The sequence below is a fragment of the Triturus cristatus genome, chromosome 5_1, assembly GCF_964204655.1.
Source record: "Triturus cristatus chromosome 5_1, aTriCri1.1, whole genome shotgun sequence".
NCBI classification, from domain to species: Eukaryota; Metazoa; Chordata; class Amphibia; order Caudata; family Salamandridae; genus Triturus; species Triturus cristatus.
This window is the reverse complement of record NC_140587.1, coordinates 570,823,568-570,835,017: the sequence shown is the minus strand read 5'-3', so window position 1 is coordinate 570,835,017 and position 11,450 is coordinate 570,823,568.

The window sequence follows — 11,450 nt, the reverse complement described above, 5'->3', positions numbered from 1 at the left end:
GTCTAATTTCGGCTGGGTTGTGGCCAACGTAATAGGTATGGTCACTGACTTGTCCCAATTAATTTGCATCCCTGCATATTGCTCGAAGCAGATATATTCCCTTATAAGGCTATTTAAATGTGTATTGGGGTGACAAGTGAATAGTACCATGTCGTCAGCATATAGTGAAATGCTAAGGGGCCGAAGGTTAAACTGTAAAGTGGCTTCCGGGTGGAGTTGACGGAGTTTGCAGGCCAATAGCTCTAAGAGCAGTGTGAACAAGATTGGCGATAACGGGCAGCCCTGTCTCGTCCCTCTACCTCTACCAATGGGGTCAGATATCTGCCCATTTATTCGAATTCTAGCAGTGGGATCTTTGTATAAGAGTTCTACCCACTTAGTCTCAGGTTATTACTCCCAGGCTAAGAAGCTTTTTCGATCACGCAATGATGACACAGCGAGATCGCTACACTTTAACACTTGTATGCTTTTTTACTTTACCTACAGTGACTATTACAAGGCATCCTTCCCTCTGGTGTGACCTCTTGAAGCCAGATTAACTTTCACAACAGTGTATGTACCAAGCTACCTTTACGCATGACTGAAACAAGTATTGTTGAAATTATTACCGCTCATATGTTTTGTTTATACAGATGATTGATTCATCACTCGACAAGACAGAATGAATTTGATGAATGTGTGTGTTTGTTTGTTCTTGTTTAACTGGGAGTAATAACCTGAGACTAAATTGCGACAAAAACACGGACGACTTATTTCAAATTTTTTTAGAATAGCAACCCTCAATGCTATTAAACAGAAAAATATATCACGTTTTTCTTTACACAATGAATCCACAGTATGGTGATGTGTTCTGTAACAAACATAGGGTTGTTTTCTTCATTTCTTTATCATTTCAGATACCAACTCGGTAACTTCAAACCATTGAGGTCACTGTACCTTTATACACCTTCTCCAGACCTGCACATCATTGGCAGTTTTGGGTTTTGTAAAATAGGCAATGAATTATATATAAAAAAATAGTATTACTTTTTGAGTGCAGTAGGGATCACACCAGGTCCTGATGAGTTAAGCAGTGGGGACTGCTTACGAAACATGTTGACCCAGTAGGGAGTATTGAATTAAGATACACCCCCTACACTTCCCCCATTTTTTAAAATTCTCAGCCAGGGAAACGAACAAAATTGTTTTTTCCACTAGCCAGAGAATTTTTAATTTTTATAATTATTCACTACCCCTACCACTCTTACCCTCACATTACACATAGCCTATTCCTCCACTAACAATAGTGCTCCCACGTATTTCACTGGTCGTAGCACACCACGCCCCGTAGAGGGACGGGAAGACCCCCATGATGAAGCATGACACTATGGGATTCATAGTGTGTGAGGGGTATTTTAAAAACATTTAGTGCCTTTCCATGATGATCCATGGAGCACTTTCCTTTGCTTATTATCACTAAAAAATCATTAAAAAAATAAATAAATTTCACTTTTGCAGGGCAGAATCATTTTTTTAATGAAAAGTCTTACAGGAGGTAGATTCTACCTGAATACCTCTTAACTCCCCCACCCCTTGTTCGTGTTTTCGTAGTAAACATGGCCTGCACATCGTCGTTTGTGACCCCTCCCATAGCTCTCGATACCGCCTGCGATTGTGGCTGTTCCTACGCACCCTGGTCCGTTTGTCTTTTTGCTTGTTCAAAAGTTATTTTCGGCTGATTTCTGTCTGTATTGCCCATATTTACCAAGTGCATCCGGCTTCAGCGCCAGGTGCTCTAGAGAAAAGCAGCATCAAAACAGGAACGCAACGCTGGCGCACCGGAGATTATTGCAGTGCAGGTATGACCCTTTTTTATATGGTGTGGGGGACAATGGCGAAGGTGGACAAGCAATGCAGTTGGACTGCAAGTGCTGTGGATCCCTCTGTTTGTGGGCTAATGTACTGGGACTTCGCCGCTCCCTGTCATTTTAGTGCAGTTTGAAGACTCAATATGTCATGTATCTGCCGCTTTTCGCCTTCAGTAAACGCTATCCCAGCACTCCTCACCTGTGGTTTGGGGCACCTGTGTGTGTCTCTCCGGGTGAAGTTTTACTGAAGTGAAGGTATTACCATCACTTCACCGTGCTGCTCCGAACAAAACTGCTGCACTCAGGGCACACGGTGTTTAGGAGTATAAAGGTTGTCGGGTGCAGCCCGGCAGCATCTAGATCCTCACCGGTACCTGTGGGAGAGGGGGGACGTGTTATACTTGTACTCACAAGACCAGGCCTCAAAAAGGATCTTGCGTCAGGATTATGGTGTGCAGCGTGAAGGGGTTTTAGTGTCTCAGCCAGGTGCAGGCCGGCCTGTGTGCCCTTTCCCTGGCACTGCGTTACGGCCGACACGCTCTGTGTCGTCTTCTCCCCTCAGAGTCTAGTGCGGTGTTTGCCCCCCCGGGGGGGTATCATGATCACTGTGCTCAACGTCCTCCCCAGCCACGCAGCGCTTCCTTTGTCCTCCGATTTGTCTGAGGGAAGTATGTAACGTGTAATGTGCAAGTCTTCGCGCGACGCTGGGATCAGCAATTAAACCTCAGCAGTGTGTCTTCACCGCCGCGGGGTTCACTCATTGTGGTGCCTCCCTTGTGTTATTTGCACCGGAGCCGATGCTGCTACTCACTTCCCAAAAAGCACCCCACCTCCGGTCCACCGTGCAGTTCCTCCTCAACCTCTGGAGCCTCCAGACGAGGAGCCTCGATCGTACGGCAGGTCGCTGTTTCAGTTTTGCTTCTCCCCGGCTGGGGCGCGGGGACTCCGCACCACGCTCCGGGTCAGAATAATGCCGCAGTATGCAAATACCGGATATACACGGGTGCCCAGTAGTTAGTATTGGCAGGCCTCACCAGCAATCATAGTTAAGTTTCAAAAAGTGCAGGATTATGAAGGATTTATTAGGGCATCTGCGAGGAGCTCGCCTAGGACGTGGCCATCTCGCTTTGTGGCAAGCTCCGCCCCCCGAAGAAGACACCCTTTACTTAGCATTAGCAATAGCATTAGCGGCGGGAGTTGAGTAACTAAGGGCCTCTTCTATCTGACCTCAACTCAGCTGGGAAAGTTTTATGAAGAAAACTAAAAGTCATACGACTTGATGGATGGGTTGAACAAAAACTGAAAGGATGGAAGGAGGAAGGGCGAGTGACATGAAATTAATGACTGGCGGAAGGAAGGGGGCCCGGGATGCATATAGGCGCCTGATAGGATGCATGGGTGGTTGAAGGATGGGTGGAAGGTGAAAAAAGGATGCCTGCCTGGATGGGTGAAACTGTGTGGGTGAAAAGAATCCTCCGGGGGGTTTAATGGCTCAAACTCAAAGGCAAGCAAGGATACATGGGTGGTGGTTAAACAAAATGACATATGGATGTTGTTGGTGAAAAAGGTTTGTTAAGATTAAGAAGAATGATAGCCATGTTTACTTTGAATGGATGGATGCCTGGATGGTAGTCAATCATAGCATAGGTGGAGACTGAATGAAGAGAATGTAAAATAAAAATAAACCGTGCCAGAGTGGCAAAGCCAAGTGTGAAGATTAGAATAAAAAAATAATGCTAGAAGAGCAATGCAACAATAAATTGAAAAATCGCTGGGAACAAACAAGGACTTTTTTTCCAAGATTTTTGATTCAAGGTTGTATTTCAGAATATTCCCTAGACTTACAGTAGTTTGCAAGCACAACATATACATTGTGAATGTCTGTACCCATACCCACCCATTATCAATCACCTCCCTCCAACTCCGAGGCACACCCCCGCTCCCTACCTATGTCGTTTCGACCGTGTCAGCCATGGGTGGCCAATCAGCTTCATGGTTACACAATCAAACAATAGTAGTACCTCACGACATCCCGTATATCATCATTCATATTAGTAATCAAATATCATCTGTCTTGTTGTAGTAGTCAGGGTGAAAGTGAAATTGAGCAGTTGTCATTGATTTAACAGAGTATGGCCATAATAGAAAAATAGATAATTGTGCAGTACAGCTACCCCACCTGCAGACAGTAGTAAAGTAATGTGAGTCTGCGACTGCGGCACAAGTATGTGTATTTAGGGCGCAAGCTGACTGTGAAGGTATGCCTACAAGGTTCATTTAGCTAAACAAGAGAGAGAAGAAGAAGATTTTTCTACTCCATAGTGCCTAGAAATGCCTGAAACTCACACAAATGTTAGGGGTCGAGGAAGTGGGAGGATACCACAAATGTTATGTACTGTGCTTGCTGGTGCTACTGTGCCACTATAAATTTATGTGTACAATTTTGCGAAGAGTATTGGTTACAATTGTCTTTTTTCTTTCTTGATATAGCTTCTCCATCCCAACCAAAACAACCCACCCGGCAGGAGTTTGTAGCCATGGACCGTAAATGGAAACTGGAGGCCATTCGGAATGAATATCGGCGGCTGGTGGTTATGGCTGAGGAGGAGGAGGAGGCAGCAGCCTCATCCAATGCCATGGGCCCAAGCCAGGCCCCCCCCCAGTACATCTGGTGGTATGGCACCATGGTCTGGCAGCCACCCGCCACACTTCAAACACTGCTGCCAATCCCTGTTGTTCATGCAAGACATTTTAGCACCATATGCTGCTCCGCATGGAGTGCCTAGAGGGCAGAATTGAGGAGCAGTTAAACACCCTAGAAAGGAAGATCCGTCCAACCCGCCCCTAGACCTCCATCTTGACCTTTGCCCCTTTTTTAATCTTTTTTTTGGTGGCTGGGAATTGGGCGTTAGGGAAAAATTGGGGCATTTTTATGGACATTTTGATTTTTTTATTTATGGACAATTAGACTTGCTGCTGGACATTGGTTGGGGTTAGGGAGAGGGGTAAGTCAGGTGCTGTGTTTTTTTCTGTTCTAGTTTATTTGTGGGGGGAATAAATTATTTATAGTTTACATATGATTTAAATCTTTTGTGGGGGGGGTTACTCTTCGCGCTGCTTCCTTTGCTGCAGGGCCGCAGCCAGTTTTTGATTGAAATCTGCAGATAGTGTAACACGCCAACAGATAGATGCAGTACCCTCACCTGTCCTAGTACTGTCATTCTCTCTTCCTAGTCTATGCAGTCTGCAACTAAAAACCCCTATGGACTTGAAAGGGTGTGGGTGTGTGAATTAATTAATTTCCATTGTATATACATTATGCCTCCCCCACACTTCTTCTCTTACCTGTGATTGATGTTTATCATTTATAGGCGAAGCGATGACTGCATGGTGATGGTTTGGTTTCCCAAGGTGCCATGGTGGTGGTAGTAGTAATAGACACTGACAGTAGCATTTGTCAGTAGCACCTGAGGGAGACTAGGGAATGAGTAGTAGAAATACAGTACACAAGAAGACTGGCAAACAAGAAGCCATGATGATAAGCAATGCTAAAGTAAAATAAAACAGAATGGTGGGCTAGCCTAGTACCAGTTGCAAACTGAAGTCGACTCAAGCTATGAAGTGGACAAGCAGCTGCGTAACCTTTAGTGCTGGAATTAGGATGATTGATGACTCGATGCTGGCAATTATATTATGATGGATTATGTTCCTCTGGAGAAAAAAAACCATTGAATACTCTGCATGGGTGAGCAATCTGATCTCTAGATATTGCCAGTGTGGACTATAGTATATACTTAGAGCAGAAGAAGATCCTTGTCCTGCCTTGAGTTAGTGTTGCTTTTACCACATCCCCCTCAGCAGAGTGTGATCAATAATTGGTGTAAATGTAATTTAGTCACACCTCTATAAATCACAGAGCCCAGGGAAAGAGGGGCAGGGATGGATGAATGGGTGGGAAGGGGGATTTGAGGGAAAGGTTTGACAAAGACAAACACTAAACATGGACAACACACATTCATCTTGGCAGCCGACCATAATAATTCTGTTAAGGGCAAAAAAGGAAATGCATGCATCATGCATCATGATGACTTGATGAGTATTACTAGACTGTTCTGGGCAGTATATTATTAATTCTGCAATTGCCTTGCCTGTCTGCCCCCAGAGAGACCCCAGTTACATACATTTTTATGTTCTGTTGTACCGGGCTTCCTTTGAAAGATAGCAAATAAAATTACAAAATATCTGTAGGAGTCAAATATAAGCAAACATAAACAACAACGCACACAGTTGTAATGATTGAAGAGAAAAAATGAATCAAATGAAATGATACTATAATTATTGCCAAATTGGGTGTTGCATCTCCATATTCCTCTTGGTCCTTCCTTGAACTGTCAGTCCGTCAATCTTGGGTGCCTGCCTGGCGGATGCGGTTTGGTAAGGTAAGTGTGAGTTGTTTGTCCCAGTATAGCACAGGGTAAAAGCCAGCCTGTAGCTTGAAAAACAAAAAGGATATTGAAAAATCAGGGAGATTAAACTGCATATTTAAGGAGGAGTGCAACAAGAAGACTTTCAGAGGTGGCATTCCTAAATCTAAGGAAGAAAGAAACTCAAAGCCTACTTGGCAAGGAAGTAGAGCTCGTCCTCAAACTCTGGTGGTTCACCCAGAAGTAGGTCACCTAACACACTACTTCCCTGACCTGAGTCGCCGTCATCATCTTCCTGCTGTGCTACTTCAAGTATGGTGTAATCCGGTGGTATAAAGTACCGATTCATTTTGATCATGGTTAACCTCTCCACGTTTTAGGGTGAGAGACTGGTCCTTCTCCCTGTCAGAACGGCCCCAGCAGCACTGAGAACACACTCAGCAGAGACACTTGCAACAGGGTAAGCCAGATATTTTATTGCCAGCCTGCTGAGCAATGGCCATTGGCACTTTTTCCCATAACAGTACAACAATGGGTTTTGATCAAAGTAGACCTCTGTTGGGCCATCCAGATACTGTAAGGAAAAAAGAGGAACCCCTTGAATCCAACAGAATATGGTACTATGCAATTATGTCACATAAAAGGGTATACTTTGGACAAAACTATAATAAGTAGAAACGATAAAATCTATCATCAACATTCAGTCCCAATCACACTCATTCAATTGGGCACCATACATGCACAGTAAGTATGATCATATATCCCAGAAAGATAATCTAAATAACTAAATTTATGAAAAAGTAAAAATCTATTTATTGAACTCATGGGGTACAAAATTTAAAAAGAAGATAGATACAATCCTTAGCACTGTGAATCACCTCATAACTAGCATCAATTCAAATGTCACAGATGTTATTTACAAATTAAAACAACAATTACATTAAAAGGGAGAGTACACATCAAAGACAAGAACACTCTGTCATTAGGGTGGCACACATCCGTGATAAACAATTTCACAGGCTAAAATCCAGTATTTTTCTGTTTATTAGATACTCATAGGCTTTAGCCTTTTCATGGATTGTGTTTTTTTCAAAAGAGCGTCAACGCGTTTCGTTGTATATCTTATAACTCCATCTTTTTCAAGACAACATTTGTAACTCTCACTGTGAATAGATTTGAACTGGATCTGTTAAAAACACCTGTACAATAAAACAAAAATATCATTAAGCAATCATGGGCAACAACATGGTTTCAGTTCTCATGGTGCAAGAAAAGCATCAATAACAATATCTTCCATATACTGCATCTTATTTAAAGTGAGGTATCTCTACATTATCAGTTTTTTAAAATACTTTTAATGTGTCATTCTCGGTAAACATCTTTCAAGAGTCTCTAAACCTTTTTAGCTCCTCCCAGCTATACTGCTCCACAATGCTTCAAGACATTTGAACATTAAAACAGATTTAAAAACAAAACTGAGAACTATTATGGCTGGGTATATATGTCGGTTTTCCCTCATACTGTTAAGAAAGAGTCACATATATTTATAACTGACTCAATCAGCATTCAAATATGCTTCACAAACCACTTCCACTTCTACTTTAGTACTTTGAGGAAAATATACGTCAATCATCACTGATGGCACACCTCACCCAATGTTTAAAAAGGAAGGCCACTCTATTTTCGAAGCAGATGATTAATGAGTGTATGGGGCAAATGCCTCCTTCTTCCTACTGGATTTCCAGGTGGGTGGTCTCAAATTTATCTATGGAGATAATTTTAGTCCCCTGATTATAGACGGAAACAATCTTGTATCTTGTTATTATAAATATTATTTGGATCGCTTAGACCTCACCTTTGTAACTCCCTTGATGGATGTATGAAATTTAGACAGTACTTGATTTACACCTGGGACAGGTTATATTCTGGCCTGGCTAGTATTTGCAGTTCTGAAAAACATGTGATATAAGGCTGAATAACCCCCATATCATCAAGTGTGGTTTTAGCAGTTGCTATTGGTTAAAAGACAAGTATTAATTCCACATGTATCTTCTCAATGGGTGCCGTGATTGCAAATTCAAGCTCTGCTTCCTTAATAGCGACTTCCACATTTCCGTTAATAATTAGGGTCTAAAAACTAAAATAAAAAGGAATAGCCTAGTTTTTCACCTTTGTATCTGTAATCCTCTATACTATGACAGAGTTGCCCTATGGCCTATTCAAATGAAGTTGACCCAAGGCATAAGTCTCATAAAAATTAAGCATCCAAATGCCGATTGTGGAAGGCTCACACATTGTCATGTAGCCCCACTCCCAATAGAAGGGCTAATATCAATAGATTCCTTTTACTCTATACCCAATGTTAGAGTCCCAGTACTAGATATGTTCAGTACAATGAGGGCATATCAGGTTCCTCTAAGGTTAGAGAAGACACTGACTAAAAGGGTCCTCGAGTTCAGAAAATAGTTAGAGAGCGATGATATGAGCGGGCCACTGAACCACTGCAGAGATTAATTATGAAATGCTGTCATTCGCGAGCTGCTGCACTACTACAAGTATGCTATTAAGCCCTCATGTTTAAGAGGTAGGAAGGGAAGGAAGATTACTCCTCTCCACTATCTAAGATTTCTTTGCAATCTACTTACTTCAATAGCTTCATGCCGTCTCCTGATAACGTCCTGGCTTTCACACACTGAAGAATTAAAAATGGTATGTGCATTCGGTGTATTTATACCTCTGGTGGTTAACATATCACCTGTTGTTACTCAGCGTAATGCACTGCGATCGCGTATTCCATCTTTACTTCACTTCCGGGAATACGTCCTTACGGATAGTCGTAGACACTAACCATGGACATTTTATTCCATCGTAAACTCTGCTAACTGCGTGCGCCATATTGGAACATCGCAGAGGACCAATTTCGATAATGCTGGCTGAACTAATAAGGCATGAATGCAAAACTAAATCTGTAATAGGTGATTAAAAACACTTAAAAAGTCTTTATCGTTAACATAAATTGCAAGTTTCGTCAACTCTGTAAAAAGATTTTTTTTTTATTTCTTCTCTTTGTATTGGTTAAGTTATACTATTAATGTCTTTAAGGTCCTTATCTCCCTGTCTATTTTGTTATCTATGTATTACCTAGACCATCTCACTATGTGTGAATCTTTCTTCCCATTGTTCACCAGAGCATCAATAATGGACGTCACACGGTGTTGTACATGTGGGCCAGCAAGAAAATAGTACCTGTTCTAATGCAATTTATTATGATAGTCACAGCTCAGTCTTACCTTTATAAAATATACATTTAGTTTCCAGAATAGTATAAAAATATAGAACTATACAGGCTCACTAATCTACTTTATTGCTAAAATAAGGAGGAGAATTGTATTCTTAATCAGAAGGAAAGGGAGAATTTATCACCTACCCAAATCAATCATGTCCTATTGTTCCCTTAATTTTCTGGCTTTGTCCGCATTACCTCCACGTCTATTGTTCCTCATTTTTTCCAAAATAAACCAGCGAAAATCTTCGCATTTGTGGTTTAGTTGGGGGAAATGTGCAGTCAGTGGTGCATTTTCTTTGTTGGCACGTATTGCAGATTTGTGTTCAATCAGCCTAAAATGTAGCTCCCGTCCTGTTTCGCCAACGTAGCCTATGCCACATGGGCAATCCAGGAAATAAACTACGTTTTTACTTCTACAGTTGGTAAGTACATCAAAGGTGAACGTTTGGCCCATATGTTCTAGCTTTTTGGCTACTATGCATTGTTCACAAATTGCACAGGATCCTCATTTGTAATTCCCTGTCGCTTTAGTATGATACATGGTGGTTTGGGTATTCTCTTCTTTATCTATATATGTATGTACCAAGGAATTGCGTAGATTTTTATTACGCCTAAAAGCAAACATGGGTTTCTTGAAGGGTTCTTCTCTATCATCATTTATGATCTTCCAATTTCTGTTAATTATATTTTTAACTTGGTTGCTCACATGGGAGAATTTGCTTACAAATACTGGGGCAGATTTATGTTTCCTGGCGCATCCCTGCAAATCAGCAGGGATGTGCTAGGAAAGATGCGTCACGCAAGTTTACCCTTGCGCCACCACAGATGCGCCGCATTTACAATGCAGTGCATCGTGGCGCAAGGATAAACAGATGCGTGACGCATCTGATGGCGTAAGAGCGACGCATTGCTGGAGTCGTGTCGCATGCACGACGCAACTCCAGCAATGTTTAGGGGCTGCCCATACCTAACATGCTGCGTCATGCCTTACGCCTGCTTCAAGCAGGCGCAAGGTTTTGACGCAGCAGCGTCGGAAAAGTGACTGAGTGAAATCTTGTAGATTTCACTGCGTCACTTTTCCGAGGCTTTTTCCGATGGAACGCCCACCCTGCATACATTAAACCTGACGCAGGTTTAATGTGGCGCAGGGCTTTACACCGTGACGCATCTCCATAGATGCGTCACGATATAAATGGGGCGCAACGTGGCGCAGGGTTTACGCCGCCGCTGCGTCACTTTTGTGACGCAACGGCAGCGTAAAAGTGGCGCAAGTCTAACATAAATCTGCCCCACTATCTTTTCGGTGGTTTTTACCATGGATCACAAATTGTGGCACAAATGTTATGGTTGGATAACAAAATGCCTCTTTGCACCCTTGTATTTTCAGATAAGCAAAGGGTTAAGCTTTCCACCAACTCATATGCCTCTTTTTTTCTCCACACCCGCGTACATTGCAGACACCACCTTCAGCTGCTCCTGTAGCATGTGCAACAATGGGATAGCTTGGCCCATAGTACTGTCCTCCTTGTTGACTTTACGTGTGAAGAGTTCGAAAGGAAGTAGCATCTCTTTCAGGCATTTAAATAGGCCCCTTGGCCCATCTCAATGATCATGCCTTTCACAGTAGCATCCCCTCTTTGCATGACATATTCATTGATTGGTCTGTACTGCTCAAAGAAACGTTCAAGCATGTAATAAGTTGGGTTCCATAGGAATGAATGGGAAATTGCAAGCACAATTTGCGAGTACCAATAGGTACTCACAAATTGCGCATGCAATTTCAGTGTGCAAGGGTGTCAAAAGGACACACTGTTGCACCCCTGGAATTGACCTGTGCACATATGTTTCCCACACACATGCCCGAAGGGCATGTGTGTGCGCAACATGAAACTT